The sequence below is a fragment of the Lutzomyia longipalpis genome, chromosome 2, assembly GCF_024334085.1.
Source record: "Lutzomyia longipalpis isolate SR_M1_2022 chromosome 2, ASM2433408v1".
In the NCBI taxonomy this organism is placed as follows: Eukaryota; Metazoa; Arthropoda; class Insecta; order Diptera; family Psychodidae; genus Lutzomyia; species Lutzomyia longipalpis.
The window spans coordinates 32,001,810-32,013,719 of NC_074708.1; the positions used below are offsets into that span (position 1 = coordinate 32,001,810).

Sequence of the window (11,910 nt, forward strand, 5' to 3'; positions counted from 1 at the left end):
ATTAATGGGCTAAGTGCTGGGCTTTTCCCGTTTCGCTCGCCGCTACTAAGGGAATCCTAGTTAGTTTCTTTTCCTCCCCTTATTAATATGCTTAAATTCAGGGGGTAGTCACGTATGAGTTGAGATCGCATTTTTTTTTAATTTTTGTATTTACATTTTTATATTGAATAGCCCCTTTGCAATTGCAATACAAGTTTTATTTTTCGTATATATAGTACATGAATTTATTCAATGACTTTGATATATACCTTCTTGTATTGAATTACTTTTCAATTCGGGTACATTCAAAATGTATTTTTTTTTCAATCATTTTATTAAGAGCATGAATCAAAAACAGAGTCATAGCCCCAATGTTTTTTCAGTTATGAAAAAAACAATTTGAATTGCTTATTTTTACGACACTCAACCATACGTGGTCCATGCAGTTTCCGAAAAAACTTTTGCATGAACCGCAATATGCGTTCAAAATGTCGATGTTCATGTGTCCTGCAGTTCACACGATTTCACACAGTTAGCTGCGTTCTTCATCGACCCACGAGCCAAGTGATCCCCCGTATAGGGTTGATTATTTCATTTCTTTTTATTCCTCTTTTTACGCACATTTAAGCACAAAAAGTGAATGACAAAATGATAAAATAATATGGTAGATAAATGTACATTCGTACATTTATCAATATATATGTTTTGGGGTATTTTACATGCCATGTAGAGTAAAGAAAATAAGCTACTTAAAGCTCATACTGATTTTAAACTACACACATGTATATACACAAAAAATTATATATTTCACGGTCATCCATATGAAAATTCTGAGAATTTTCATTTCTATTGGATTGGCATCTGAATATTAACAGATTTAAGGAATGAAAATTAACTATCATTCATTTCTATCCCGGCTTCTATATATTTTTTGTGTATATAAAAAAAAAACTTTTCTGCAATAAAGTGTAATTTATTGCAAAAACCACTTGCAAATCTGATAAATATATATATATATATATATAGATATATATTTTATCAATGATCCTTCCGCAGGTTCACCTACGGAAACCTTGTTACGACTTTTACTTCCTCTAAATAATCAAGTTCGGTCAACTTCTGTGTAACATACCTGGTAGGGATATTTACCTGGGGGTGATATCCGTGAAAGATTAATTAATAAATATTCTTCACAAGGGCACTTCAGCCGGGCCTCTCTCACCTATGGGTGATATCCACGAGAAAATAATTAGTAAATTGGCATCAATGGGCACCTTTATCCGGCCTCTCTCACCTGTAAATACAGTCACAATTAATCCGGCGGTGAGGAGGATCAAACTTCAATATCTTGGGGTAGAGCAATAAACGATAATTTCACTTTTTCTTGTAATTTTTATTCTAGCCAAAAAACGTGGGGCTATTTTTCCAAACGGAAGTGACAAAGTGACAGCCATGGGTGAAACATGAATCAGGGGGCAAACTACACTGAATGTCGCTCAGATGATCGCTCAATTAAATTCAAAATAACGTTTGCCCAATCCTGAACATACTCCCCCTTTCATCCATGGCGTAAATTACAATGGATATAATTCAAAGATATATAATAAAGAAAATTGAGGAAAATTTAATTCAAAGACAAATCAATAATTTTACTGGGAATCAATTGGGAGTTTTATGAGTTTGGAAATTGATCTTCTTACCACTTTGCCGCGAACCTTCACATCAACCACCCTCACTCGCTGATCATTGCCAGGATACACTGCCACAACCAATCCCAAAGGCCAATCCACGTTTGAAGCATCCTCCGTCTTGAGCAGAATGACGTCTCCGATCTTGATGTTGGGTTGGTCCTTGTTCCATTTGTTGCGCTGTTGGAGGGTATGCAAATAGTCCGTTTTCCATCTTTTTGTAAAGTCAGCTTGGAGCTTTGTACACAGTTTCCAATGCTGAAGGTGGTCAACATTTGACGCAACAACTCCTGGATCAACGGGAAGTTGAGTGGGTGCGCCTCCAGGACGCAGAAAATCTCCTGGGGTCAGACATCGAGGATCATTGGGATCATCCATGATTGCAGCTAGAGGTCTGCTGTTGAGAACAGCCTCTATCTCCACCATAACAGTGTACAATTCCTCATAAGTGAGCCTGACACTCCCAACCACCTTGGTGACATGCGTCTTGAACGATTTGACCTCAGCCTCCCAATATCCTCCTTGATGGGGGGCAAATGGTGGATTGAAGTGCCACTGAATGTGGAGTTGCGAGGAGAAATCAATGATGTCTCGTTGAAAGTTGTGGGTTTGGAATAATTCACTCAATAGCCTGTCTGCGCCCACAAAGTTTTTTCCATTGTCGCTGTATAAATGACTGGGAATTCCACGATGACTAATGAATCTCCGGAAAGTGGCAATAAATGCTGCAGACGTCATGGATGTCACAAGTTCCAGATGTATTGCCTTAGTGGACATGCAGACAAACACAACCACATATGCTTTCTCACAGACTGATCCTCTTGGTGATCTCTTGATGAAAAAATGTCCAGTGAAATCCATCCCGGTGTGTTCAAATGGCGAGTGCGGTCTGGTTCTAGATGGCGGCAAGTTTCCCATCAACTGTTCCACAGGGCGAGCCTTGGCTCTTGTACAAATGATACATTTGTGAATGACATGCCGAACCAAATTGCGACCTTTCAAAGGCCAAAACCTGGCACGAATAGATGACAAAGTCAACTGGGGCCCAGCATGCAGAAGGCGAAAGTGTTCTCGTTCAGCAATCCATTCTGCTAACTTTCCTTTGGCCAGTAAAATAGGATGGCGAGCATCATAAGATAAGAGAGAATTTTGAAGGCGTCCTCCTACTCGCACAATACCATTGGGGTCCAAAAAGGGCGTCAATTTGCGAATGTGTGCTGACAAATCGTTGAGCTTTCTATCCTTCAACAGAGTGATTTCCTTACTGAGAAGGAATTCCTGATCCCATGTGATGAGTAATGATTCCGCACGCTGTAGCTCCGGCACACTCACAAATTCGGGCACTAGCTCTGAAATGCGAGTTGTCCTGCTGCGTGTCTGGCGCCCTTTCTTGAGCTTGAACAAGTGCACAGCTCGTAGTGTCCAAACCAAGACTCTTGCAGCTTTCAAAAATGAACTGCAGCGAGAAGTCAATTGCTCGTAAATGGTCAGAATTGGAGGATGAGATGGCAAGGTTTCTTGTGCAGAGGTAGTCAACGTTGACAGGATTTTTGGAAGAAAGTCGAGATGTTCCGCTGGGTTGAACTCTGGAGGCCATTCGGAAGACGGTTTGACAATCCAGTGTGGTCCATGCCACCATAAATCTTGCCCAATCAGATTTTTGACCTTGCTCCCCCGTGACACAATGTCAGCGGGATTTTCCTTGGTGCCAACATGCCTCCATTGAGAAGAATGAGACTGATTGAGAATATTAGAGACACGGCGTCTGGCAAATGGTTCTCGCTTCGGACTATCAGGAGAATGAATCCAATGAAGCACTGTTGTGGAGTCTGTCCAAAAATAGATGTTCGGGATACTCATTGCTTGCGAGACTGATGTCATGAGTTGAGTAGCTAGCTCTGCACCACATAGCTCCCCCTTTGGAGTCGTGAGAATCCTAGTGGGTTGTTTTGGGGTGGCCCCATCCTCATCCTTGTCATCTCCTTTGTCTTTGATTGGAGTCAATCGGCATTTTGATGTCAGAAGTCCAGACGTACGATTCCCCTGGCAATCCTCGTACACAAGATAGATTGCAACGCCGTAGGCAACCTTGCTTGCATCACAAAATGCGTGTAATTCCATTCTTTGGGGTGAAGAAATATTCGATATCCATCTTGGAATACGTAGTTGGTCAATGTTCTGCAGGTCGCATATGAAAGCCTTCCAGTCCTTTAGGATATCTTGGGGAAGAGGTTCATCCCATTCAAACGACCTGATCCACACAACCTGAATGATGATTTTTGCTGTGGTCACAACAGGTGCGATCAAACCACAGGGATCAAATATTCGTGCTACTGTAGACATCAACTGCCGTTTGGTCCAAATTTCCGCCTGCAAATTGCTTGATGTTCGAAACTGGAACGCATCAATGTGGGGGTTCCATAAGATACCCAGCGTCTTCGCTTCTTCATCTAAGGTCAGAGACTCCATGGCTTGTGCCGTTTGACTATCAGGAGCAAGAACTTCAATCCTATTGGATCGGAATTTTGATAATTCCATTGACGCATGTTTGAGTAGCGCCTCAAGTTGTCGTTTTGCCTCAATAACTTCCTCAACTGTAGAGGCACAAAACAGACAATCGTCCACATAAAAATATTGTCTCAGAATGGAAGCAGCCAGTGGATATGTATCCTCGTAGTCCTCTGCTAATTGTAGCAACACTCGAGTGGCAAGGTAAGGTGACGCTGAGACTCCAAAGCATACAGTACGAAAGCGGTAGTGAACCACCTTGCCGTCCTCTTCCCAAACAAATCTCACATAATCTCGGTGTAGTGTGCTAAGAAGCACCTGCAAGTACATCTTGACGATGTCACATGTCAACACAACTTCGTACATCCGAAATCTCCATAAAATGGACACAAGAGTGGGCTGGACAGTTGGGCAGGCCTTCAAACAATTGTTGACACTTAAACCACCTCTTGCACGAGAGCCACCGTTGAAAACGATGCGTATCTTTGTTGAAATCGCAGATTCCTTGATCACACAGTGATGAGGAAGATAATATGACTTGTTGTCCAATTCCTGAGCTGGGACCTTTTCTATGATGTCCAGAGATAAATACTCCTTGAAGATGGCATCATATTCTTTCATCAACGTAGGGTTCTTCTGCAGTCGTCTAATCATATAGTTCAGCTGACGAAGAGCCGTTTCACGATTGTTGGTCAATTCATGGACGTAGGAATTGAATGGCAGCTCAACTACATATCTACCATTTGGATGACGTGAAACTGTGGAAGAGAAGTGCTCTTCTACTTCCTTGAATTCAGTTTGTGCCACAGTTTCCTTGGGCACCTCTTCAATCTCCCAGAATTTTCGAACAGCTCGATCAATGCTGGTGAGTGTCGTCGCGTGGCATGATGCGTAGACTGGGTCATTCTGCGTGGGACACGGGCCTACAACTAACCAGTTGAACGGACTTGCTTGTAGGATTGGCAATCCAGGTCCCAAATGATGCTGTTGGGGCTCAAAGAGCGACCATGCCAAAGCCCCTCCAATGAGAAGATCAATCTTTTGGGGTTTGTACCACATTGGGTCTGCCAATTTAAACTGAGGCGGAATTGCGATTCGTTGTAGGTCTACTGGGAAATTCGGCTGCACACCAATGACTTTGGGCATAACAACACAGTGGATCTCTTCATTGACATGGGAAGAATCAGAACCTACTTGTAGAGTCACCGCGACTTCTTGTTGGCTTTTATCTGAGATGGATCCCACACCTTCTATCATGATGTTTGTACGTTGGGGAACCACATCTAGCCGCTGACACATCTGTGTAGTGATGATGTTGATTTGAGACGTTGGATCCAATACAATACGACACTGCTGCACACGATGTCGTCCCACAATCTTCACAACAGCCGTTGCGAACAGAACATTCGATTTAACTCCCCCCTGTGATGCCCCAGTACAACTCACGGTGGCAGAATTCGTGGGAGGTCGTTCAGTGTTCCTCGGAACAAATTCGGGAATATTCTGGACGTCAGTGGGTAAAGGAGTAGGAGGATTCAATGCATCATGTAGCAAATGATTGTGTCTTTGATTACAATGTTTGCAAGACTGATAAGAGCAAGAATCAATTGCGTGGGACTCACTTAAACAGTTAATGCAAATTTTCAAAGATTTTACAGTACTTAATCTTTGCTTGGGTTGAAGACCCAGAAACTTTCGGCACTTGAATAACTTGTGAGGATTGAGCTTACAAAATTTGCAATTCTCCTTGTTGACCTTGGTTTCAGTGGCAAGAGACGAAGCTTTATTGGACTTACTCTGAAACCTCGGATTGGAGACCGGACAAGTCTCAAGGCTCCTGCATCTCTTGTCGAGGAAGTCCTCAAACTCCCTCCATGTAGGGATACCATCTGGTTTCTTCTCACTCCATTGTGCTTGGGTTTGATAGTCGAGATGCTTGAGGACAATGTGGATGAGCCACGGATCTCGGCTTGTAACACCCAAAGCGTCGATTGCCTCCAATGCCTGGCAGGTTGATGATTGAAGCTTACGGATTGCTGATACGTCGGGCTTGGTCACAATGGGCTGCCCAAGAAATTTCTCCATGTGAGCTGAGATGATGATCATCTTGTCGTCATACCTCTTCTCCAGGCGATTCCATGCAACATCGTAGTTCTCATCAGAAATAGGCAAACTGCTAAATAGAGCAAGAGCATCACCAGTGGTCGACGTCTTCAAGTACTGCATTTTCTGGGATTTGGTGATACGTCCATTCTTGTGAACACTTGCGAGGAATAAATTTTTGTACGTGGTCCACTCGCAATAATCACCAGAAAAAATTGGCAATTTGATTGGTTCCAGCTTCATGCAAGGGTCAGGAGTTTCAAATGCGTCGTCTTCTCTCATCGTAGAATTGAGGATATCACGTTTTGAGCTGTCCAGTAGTTTCTTCAGCTCATGTCGTTGCTCTGAAAGGATGTCCTTCAACTTTGAATCCTCACTGACGCGTTGAGCACGCTGCTCTTGAATGTGGAGTGTCATGAGAGAGATCAATTGATGCATAGGTTGATTTGTGGAGGTTTGTACTTGGCTGCTACCCGCAGCTCCCTTTGGTGCAGACAATAGTTGAATCTGCACAATAATTTTCGTCAAACCTTCATCAACCTGTTGACAATCGTTCAGAAAGTTGATAAGCCTGGTCTCTTCCTCCTCCTTTGATTCGGGAGGAGCTTCTGCGATGATTTCCATCTGAATAGCACGGTATCTGTCCTCAATGCGATTGATCACATTGCGTTGAGACATGAGACCTATTTCCACTTGAGGGTCCTTAAGCTCCTCAGGTTTCAAGGCTTGGTACTTCTTCAGGAGATTTTTGACGACCGTCAATTGACCCTTGAATGCACTCCGGCTGGCCTCCTTGCAAACTGATGCCATGGTTCTTGTGGGATTCAAACTGTTCCCGATGACTCGATGGGCCAAATATGGTAGGGATATTTACCTGGGGGTGATATCCGTGAAAGATTAATTAATAAATATTCTTCACAAGGGCACTTCAGCCGGGCCTCTCTCACCTATGGGTGATATCCACGAGAAAATAATTAGTAAATTGGCATCAATGGGCACCTTTATCCGGCCTCTCTCACCTGTAAATACAGTCACAATTAATCCGGCTCGAAGGACCAAATATGGTAGGGATATTTACCTGGGGGTGATATCCGTGAAAGATTAATTAATAAATATTCTTCACAAGGGCACTTCAGCCGGGCCTCTCTCACCTATGGGTGATATCCACGAGAAAATAATTAGTAAATTGGCATCAATGGGCACCTTTATCCGGCCTCTCTCACCTGTAAATACAGTCACAATTAATCCGGCGGTGAGGAGGATCAAACTTCAATATCTTGGGGTAGAGCAATAAACGATAATTTCACTTTTTCTTGTAATTTTTATTCTAGCCAAAAAACGTGGGGCTATTTTTCCAAACGGAAGTGACAAAGTGACAGCCATGGGTGAAACATGAATCAGGGGGCAAACTACACTGAATGTCGCTCAGATGATCGCTCAATTAAATTCAAAATAACGTTTGCCCAATCCTGAACAATACCAAATTACTACAAGAGTATTTCGGCGCACACGTCCAGAGACCTCACTAAACAATTCATCAGTAGTAGCGACGGGCGGTGTGTACAAAGGGCAGGGACGTAATCAATGCAAGCTTATGACTCACACTTACTGGGAATTCCGGGTTCATGTGAACAGTTACAGTCCACAATCCCAACCAAGAAAGTGGTTCAATGTTTACCCATACCTCTCGGTCAAGGATAAAACACATTGATACTTTCATTGTAGCGCGCGTGCTGCCCAGGACATCTAAGGGCATCACAGACCTGTTATTGCTCAATCTCATAATGCTAGACGCATTTTGTCCTTTTAAGAAGCAAAGTGTCCTCTTAAGACAAACCCAACAGGTATAACTCCACCATATACATAAAGCACAATGATTGCTTTCACAACCAAAGCACTCACACACATGGTTTCAGCGTCATAATCCTGCGAGCATCTATTTAAAAAAGTTTGAGTCTCGTTCGTTATCGGAATTAACCAGACAAATCACTCCACGAACTAAGAACGGCCATGCACCACCACCCATAGATTCGAGAAAGAGCTATCAATCTGTCTTACTCATTTATGTTCGGACCTGGTAAGTTTTCCCGTGTTGAGTCAAATTAAGCCGCAGGCTCCACTCCTGGTGGTGCCCTTCCGTCAATTCCTTTAAGTTTCAGCTTTGCAACCATACTTCCCCCGGAGCCCAAAAGCTTTGGTTTCCCGGAAAGCGACTGAATGAGCCTAATAAGTAGCCACATCCAATTGCTAGCTGGCATCGTTTATGGTTAGAACTAGGGCGGTATCTGATCGCCTTCGATCCTCTAACTTTCGTTCTTGATTAATGAAAACATCCTTGGCAAATGCTTTCGCTTAAGTTAGTCTTACGAGGGTCTACGAATTTCACCTCTCGCCTCGTAATACTAATGCCCCCAACTGCTTCTATTAATCATTACCTCTTGATCTAGAAACCAATCAAATAGAACAGAGGTCCTATTCCATTATTCCATGCAAAATATATTCAGGCGTTATAATTTTCATTACTTTTAGCCTGCTTTAAGCACTCTAATTTGTTCAAAGTAATTGTACCGGCCCACAATAGCACTCGATAAAGAGCACTAAAATGGGTTTTTTACATAAGGGGCGTGTCAAAGCTAATGCAAAGATCGTTTCCCTCACCGGTAAAACATCCATCACACCAAAGGTCACATGCACGCCATTTTACTGACGCACATACAACAAGCAGTACAAACCCGTACTTGGGTATACTGCTCGTGTGGGACACAAATTCAACTACGAACGTTTTAACCGCAACAACTTTAATATACGCTATTGGAGCTGGAATTACCGCGGCTGCTGGCACCAGACTTGCCCTCCAATTGTTACTTGTTAAAGGATTTAAAGTGTACTCATTCCAATTACAGGGCCTCGGATTGAGTCCTGTATTGTTATTTTTCGTCACTACCTCCCCGTGCCGGGATTGGGTAATTTACGCGCCTGCTGCCTTCCTTAGATGTGGTAGCCGTTTCTCAGGCTCCCTCTCCGGAATCGAACCCTGATTCCCCGTTACCCGTAGAAACCATGGTAGTCCTCTATACTACCATCAATAGTTGATAGGGCAGACATTTGAATGATCTATCGTCGGTACGAGACCATACGATCAGCCATAATTATCCAGATTCATCTAAAAAAAATTCACCGAAGTGAATCTTGGTTTTAATCTAATAAAAGCACACGTCTCACCCATATTGCTATAGGGATCCATGTTGTTTGCATGTATTAGCTCTGGAATTACCACAGTTATCCAAGTAACTGGGTTAACAATCAAATAAATAATAGCTGTTATACTGAGCCTTTTGCGGTTTCACTATAAGATAGTTTGTACTTAGACATGCATGGCTTAATCTTTGAGACAAGCATATAACTACTGGCAGGATCAACCAGAATAATGTCATATCAATTTATGCCATCAATAATATATACTCGACACATCACATAACATGAAGAGCATCATTATCATCGATTTACACGACACACCTTACTTAACGTACATTACGATGTTCGTAATGTAAGTCAACTAGTGTATACGTATAACACATTCAAAAACACACCACCAATACTCACAAGTTTCCTAACATACACATATCAACAAAATTCACTAATATTTCAATCTTTACATTTTTGAAACTCAATACATATACAAATTCATTCGTGTGTAGAAAGATTCAGCAAACTCACATATAGTATGTTTGCATTATCTTCTTCCAAACCTTTTCTCTTCTAAACTGAAGTAGAAAAAGCTGATTAACTTTGAATAAATTATCCTAAAATACCCCTGTTAATAATTTTCTGGTAGTCCTATGTGAAATTATAAAATAATTTCAAATGATTGTATTTTTGACAAAAAAAAATTGTACATTATGTATATACGTCAATTTGACATTTGATTCCACTCATACTTCAAACTCTGATCATATTTGGAGCCTTTAATTAAATTCTTACTCCTTTTGGGGATATTTAATATTTCAGCATAGTTCTTAAATTCACGCGATCACTGAAGAAGTTTAGATAAAAAAAATTCACTAAAATATAACTTATTTCATCAACGTGGATGTTTTGTAACTTATACCGCTTTTCTAAAGTTGCAATTTTACACAATTTTTTAAAAATCCTTTAAGAATACCATTAGTTGATTAACTGATTCATACATTTTCTTCAATTCAAAAAGATTTTTTTTAGAAAGATCAAAATTTAGAAGTCCTTTCCACTATTTCGCCTATTAAATAATTTTTAAGTACTACCATGTGCAAGAGATTCAATATGGAAACGGTAGGTTTTGCAATACGAGAAATCTGACATGTGTGTAGCAGAAATAGCGCTTCAAATTATACAAACGCTCCGGTAAACATTTGTCAGTGAGAGAAAAATAGTGAAAAAGTAAAAAATCCTTCGTCCCGAACATAGTTTCCCGCCTTCGTATCAGGAAGTCATTTACATTTTAGTGCACATATACCCAATTAATTAGCGCCTTAATGAGTTATTGTAACACAAAGGATTATATGGGAGACTCATGCTCTGAATTGCATATAGATACACGTCAAAAACACTCACATCGGTCTTTGGTGAATGCTGAAACTTTTTTCTGTTGGGTATTTTTCAACAATTTTTTTTTGACAATATTTTTTTTTTAACTTAATTTTATTGAATTTTTTTTAATTTATGCAAAAAAAACTCAAAATGTTTAATTAAATTACTTTTTACTTTTTTACTTTTAATCGTTTTTAAAACGAAATAAAATCAATCGCAAAGTGAAATAAAATAAAGTATTTTTTTTCTAAAAATGTTTAAATAAAATGTTTTTTTTTTAATAAAATTTTATCACATTTTACGTTATCGTCCCATCAGGAATATTATCATGATATAAGCGTTGTTATGTATAGACAGACACATCGTGTAATGTTGAAAGCGAAACATACATACATATTGGCTTCTTTTAAACAACACGAGGTACTACATGCGTATAAGAGAGCTCTCTTTCTTCTTTTCTTTATCGTTTTTCACATAGCAGCTCACAAGTTAAGCAATATCATACACGTTCCCTCACAGTATCCTTCACATTTTACAATTTTTGTTATTACAAAAAAAAATTATTAACAATTTTTTCTCTCTTTCTTTTTTTTACAGATACGATTCGTGATTATTTACTGATAGTAAAGTTATTATTGAACTTGATGAATTTGGCGCATCGATGAAGAAACACCACCGATTTAGCATTTGCTTCTGATCACCACCTGTACGACGCTCATGAAGATATGCTGACGCTGTGCAATATTCAAAAGTCCATAACGCTCAGAAAAGATTACTGTGATAACCTCAATTGTTGGTTGTTATTGTGTTCCATTGTTGCGGATATCAGCAGCTGCTGTGTGAGAAATTTCATCAATGATGGTGACATCTAAAAGGTACTATGATGGAGTGGTTGGGCACCATTTTCCCTGAGAATGAAATTGATGTGAGCCAACGCATATCCATGTACTTCCTCGATGCTACATTCAAGCTCTGCAATAAAATCTCCGCTGAGTTGATTCCCGGATCAAAATGTCCATTTGACCATTTACACGCTGTGCAGTACTCTGCCTTGTTACAACTGATT

General features: G+C 40.6%; 1 non-coding gene across 1 annotated transcript; it reads right to left on the reverse strand.

Annotated features, from left to right (window-relative positions):
• Nucleotides 1-396: 396 nt before the first annotated feature.
• Nucleotides 397-563, reverse strand: LOC129791480 (5.8S ribosomal RNA). The gene has a single exon (XR_008750714.1). It is a non-coding gene; the product is annotated as a 5.8S ribosomal RNA (ribosomal RNA).
• Between the last annotated feature and the right edge of the window lie 11,347 nt (nucleotides 564-11,910).